We start from the raw sequence: 5,997 nt of genomic DNA, 5'->3' as shown, positions 1-5,997 counted from the left end.
GCATTTTTTTCCGTGTAATACATGGTGAAAATACATTGATTTTACTAACTTCTTTGCATATATTTTGCTAATGATGGAAGATAGTTATTAAAAAACATTTGATAATATTTAAGTATTTATGATGGCAAAATATACATATAAAATTGCATATTTTATTTTTATCAATGAAAATCAAATTAGAATATTCAAGTGATAACACTCGGTTAATAAATGGGACAATTTTATTTTGGGACAGAATGTATGACACACTTAAAGAAGATAATGTAAGAAATCAGTCGCAAAATCTGGATTTAATTATGTTGTTGATTATGAGTCCACATACTCTCTCCACATTGTTTTTTAAGTTTTGTTTGTGAGAGGGGCCGTTTGAATCCAAACCCTTAAAAGTTGAGCATTTTTTAAAAAAATATTTTGAGTATATATTTCAATGGCTCAAATTTTAACTGAATTATAATGTGACGGTAGAAAATTCATTCCTATTATTTGTTAATTTTTTATTTAAATAATAATAATTTTTTTATTTATAATATCCTTAATTATTTATTATATATTTTTTTAATAATAATTATTTAGCAGTAATTTTAATAAAAATACAATTAATATTATCTTAAACTTTTTTAAATTATTAAGAAAATGAAAAAAATAGTAATGAAGTAATTGTTTTAAAATAAAAATTGAATAAAATCCATATATATTAAATTACACTAAGTTTAAATTATGGTCTCAATATTTTGTCAATAAATTTAATCTGAAGTTTTAACTTGCCGATACCTACATGTATTTTATTAATTCTCAAACTGGTTATAGATAATTTTAAATAAGGAATAAGAATAAAATTTCCAATAGTTCATTTCAAATCTTCGAAAGTCTTTTCTTAAATTTTCTATAGTATTTTTCTGGATTTTATAAATATTTGGTAGTTTATATATATATATATATATATATATATATATATATATATATATATATAATATATATATATATATATATATATATATATATATATATATATATATATATATATATATATATATCTATATATATATATATATATAATATATATATATATATATATATATATATATATATATATATATATATATATATATATATATATATATATATATATATATATATATATATATCTATATATAAGATTTTATACTATCAGAGAAATTAAAGAGTATTGTAATTTATGAGATTTGCTGTAACTTTTCAAAAAATTTATAATTTTTGGTAGTGTAATTTTTTTTAAATTCTTTTTTGGAAATATTTATTTTTTATCAAAAATTTTGGTAAAAAAAATAAAAATTTCAAAATTTTACAATATTTTAAAATGATATAATAATAAAAGTGTTTTAAATAAAAAATATCCGATATAAACGTGAAGATGACAAGTTAAAATTTCATTTAAGTTATACTGTTAAAATTGTTCCGGGCCAATGAAGGCCCAATAAAACCGGTTTAACTTTAACAACCCAATCCAAAATGCTTTTGTTGGAGAGCTGCAACCAGGTGGACTCATGCTAAAGAGTCAGACATGCATTTAATTCAAACCATCGTCATATATGAATGGTCATCTACAATAAACATCGGATCAACGAGAGTAATTTTATCACTCATCATATATAAATCCGTCACGCGTCATATCATATATTCATTCCATCATTCTATCAATTTTAATCGCCATCTTTAAAGATCCTCCTCCACTCCATCGGATCAACGAGAGTAATTTTATCACTCATCATATAAATCCGTCACGCGTCATATCATATATTCATTCCATCATTCTATCAATTTTAATCGCCATCTTTAAAGATCCTCCTCCACTCCATCGGATCAACGAGAGTAATTTTATCACTCATCATATATAAATCCGTCACGCGTCATATCATATATTCATTCCATCATTCTATCAATTTTAATCGCCATCTTTAAAGATCCTCCTCCACTCCATCGGATCAACGAGAGTAATTTTATCACTCATCATATATAAATCCGTCACGCGTCATATCATATATTCATTCCATCATTCTATCAATTTTAATCGCCATCTTTAAAGATCCTCCTCCACTCCATCGGATCAACGAGAGTAATTTTATCACTCATCATATATAAATCCGTCACGCGTCATATCATATATTCATTCCATCATTCTATCATTTTAATCGCCATCTTTAAAGATCCTCCTCCACTCCATCGGATCAACGAGAGTAATTTTATCACTCATCATATATAAATCCGTCACGCGTCATATCATATATTCATTCCATCATTCTATCAATTTTAATCGCCATCTTTAAAGATCCTCCTCCACTCCATCGGATCAACGAGAGTAATTTTATCACTCATCATATATAAATCCGTCACGCGTCATATCATATATTCATTCCATCATTCTATCAATTTTAATCGCCATCTTTAAAGATCCTCCTCCACTCCATCGGATCAACGAGAGTAATTTTATCACTCATCATATATAAATCCGTCACGCGTCATATCATATATTCATTCCATCATTCTATCAATTTTAATCGCCATCTTTAAAGATCCTCCTCCACTCCATCGGATCAACGAGAGTAATTTTATCACTCATCATATATAAATCCGTCACGCGTCATATCATATATTCATTCCATCATTCTATCAATTTTAATCGCCATCTTTAAAGATCCTCCTCCACTCCATCGGATCAACGAGAGTAATTTTATCACTCATCATATATAAATCCGTCACGCGTCATATCATATATTCATTCCATCATTCTATCAATTTTAATCGCCATCTTTAAAGATCCTCCTCCACTCCATCGGATCAACGAGAGTAATTTTATCACTCATCATATATAAATCCGTCACGCGTCATATCATATATTCATTCCATCATTCTATCAATTTTAATCGCCATCTTTAAAGATCCTCCTCCACTCCATCGGATCAACGAGAGTAATTTTATCACTCATCATATATAAATCCGTCACGCGTCATATCATATATTCATTCCATCATTCTATCAATTTTAATCGCCATCTTTAAAGATCCTCCTCCACTCCATCGGATCAACGAGAGTAATTTTATCACTCATCATATATAAATCCGTCACGCGTCATATCATATATTCATTCCATCATTCTATCAATTTTAATCGCCATATTTAAAGATCCTCCTCCACTCCATCGTTCTATAAACTCATCTTATCCTATTAAAGAAATTTTTTATATCATATTAGATTTCTAATACTTTTACGAAACAAAAATAAATTAAACATGACACCGTATCATACAATTTCGTATGTAAGAATTAAAAATGAAAGATAATATAGAGACTAAAAACTGTAACTTTTTAGTACATTTAAACTTTTATTTTAATAAAGATTTATTTTTATAAAGATATTATCTTTTACTTTTAATTCTTGTATAGAGTGTCACATGTAAAATCTTTAACATTAACGAAGAACATTTATGAAATTATTACTATTTATTTAAATTAATTTAATTGAAAAAATAAAAATTTTAAATAACTTTTTATTTACTTTTAATTATTATTTATAAAGTTCATTATAATATTAATTATAATTTTTTAAAATTATTTTAAAGTAATTATTATTAAAAAAATAGAATGAATGTAATAAACAATTAAAAATATAATAGGTAAAAAAAATTAGTGTTTAAAAAATAACATATTAATTAATTTTTTTAAAAAAATAACACTTAAGTTTTTTTTTGAAAAGGATTGGGTACAAACTTATCTACTAGTACTTCTTTAAAAATAAAGTAAAATCAACCCAATCCTTGATGGCACGGTGTCAAGATCTAACCGTATAAAGTCATCCTTTGTGCAAACTTAGGTTAGTGATGGTAATAGAACTTTGCTTGATTTGATATGTTTTAAAAGGAATAAAAATTCAATTATTACTTCCAACAAATGTTTGGATCGACATTTGAAAATGACAGCATCTGCGAAACCGCATCCCAATGTTGATTTAAGAAGTTAGAAATCTTGACTTCTACTATTGGTGTGGGACGCGGAAACAAACCCTCACCTTAGTATCATCAATAATTCGAATTAAAAGGTTGTTTCCTCTAACACTTGAATCCTTAAAAAAATCAATTGTTTGTCCAGATGTTTTCATTATTCCAAACTCACCCTTGACTTATATCTCTTGGTTATATTTATTTTAAGGTTATACTCATTCTAATACTTAATATTTCTTGTTCACTAGGACTTGTAGTCATACTTTCACTATCATGTTAATAGATGTAGAAGATTTAGTTCTTAGGAACTCCATGAAATTCAACATGTTAAATCCTTTCTTCATAGCAAATTTATAATCAAAGACTTAGGACTCCTCGTATATTTTCTTGCCCTTGAGGTTATAAGTAGTTCATATTATGGTATTATGTTAAGGTAATGCTATCTTATGTCCTAGGGACACATGTTAAGAACTAATTGTAGAAATATTTTCTTGAAACTTGTGTATGGTCATTATCAAAATTTTATAATTAATATTTTTATTATTATTTTCAATATAAACTTTCTATTTATGAATGGCTTAACATGTGCCATTGGGGCACAAGTTAGCATTACCCTTATGTTAAATCAAAGAAATTATATTCTTGAATTGCTGAATGAGGCATGTATTGTTAGCCAATAAACCTTCATCTATTCTTTATAATTCAACTTTAAAATTGTGCTCTTTAAAATTGTGTTGCATTTAATCTCTTATCTATTATGATAATACACATTTCGGTTATTATTATAAATAAATTTAATTTTTTAAATATATTTAACAATGAATCTAGTTCATATATAATTCAAATACATTAATTGTTGAATGAATTGTTTTGATTGAAAATCTAAAATAATTTATAAAAAATTTGGTCTTTAAAATAATTTTATTTTATTTAATTAACAATCAGAGATATTGCAATAAAAATATAAAAAAAAACAGAGAAGAGAAGAGATACACATCATAAGTAACACAAACAAATAAAGAGATAAGGGATAGAGAGAACGCTTTAGGGATTTATAGAGGTTCGGTCTAACTACTTGGCCTACACCTCTCTCCAAGAGTTTCCTCTTAAGAGTTCCACTATAATCACACTTGAGTTTTTTACACGATTTGCCCATAAAATTTCAACAACAAATGATAATTTTTTTACACTAGATAAGATCCAAAACTAACAGAGAGAGCTTTTACGCGGACTTAACTGAAGACCTTTCAAACAGTGTTTTTACAAAAGTCAAATTACAAAACCTACAAACAAGCTTTCCCATATATTTAGCTTACAATCTTTAATGAGTTTTACAAAATAATTTCACAAGAAAATCACACTCTTGAATAAAGTAAATTAAGTACAAAACCGATTCAAACACAACTCTCACAACGACTTTTCAATTTTTTTAGAACTATGTCAATTCTCATAAAAAGAGATTTTAGAACAACTAGAGTAGAAGAAAATTAGATAGATTTCTATTCTGAAAATCAGTGTAAAACAAAATGAGGAGAAATCTTATTTGTATTGAAAGAATTTGGCTCAAAAAGGAAATAATCCATGAGCCAATTAATTAATTTAATCGATAAATCCTAACTGGTAATTGATTAAAAGCTTTTAAAATACATAAACCCTAATCTAAAAAAGGAAATTCTAAAATGGCTACATGGATTAATCAGTTAAAAGCTTTTCTAATTGATTAAAAGTTCTTTCACATCGCTGTAATCGACTAGACCAAAATTTTAATCAGTTAGGCAGTGTTTAAAGTTTCCTAATTGATTAGTCAATAATTCTTATTTCATACAAGCCTTGATAGGTTATCAATAAGTTTTATGAGATCAAATAGGATTTAAAAAATATTTGTGTGTGTGTGTGTGACTTACCTCAATATTTCAAGACATACCCTAGAGCTTTTACAATTTAGCTTACGACTCTAAGATGTTAAACGCAAAACCAATCAAGATCTCTCTCTCTCTCTCTCTCTCTCTCTCTCTCTCTCTCTC

The sequence above is a fragment of the Lathyrus oleraceus genome, chromosome 7 (assembly GCF_024323335.1).
Source record: "Lathyrus oleraceus cultivar Zhongwan6 chromosome 7, CAAS_Psat_ZW6_1.0, whole genome shotgun sequence".
NCBI lineage: Eukaryota > Viridiplantae > Streptophyta > Magnoliopsida > Fabales > Fabaceae > Lathyrus > Lathyrus oleraceus.
Note: the sequence above shows the minus strand (reverse complement) of the source record.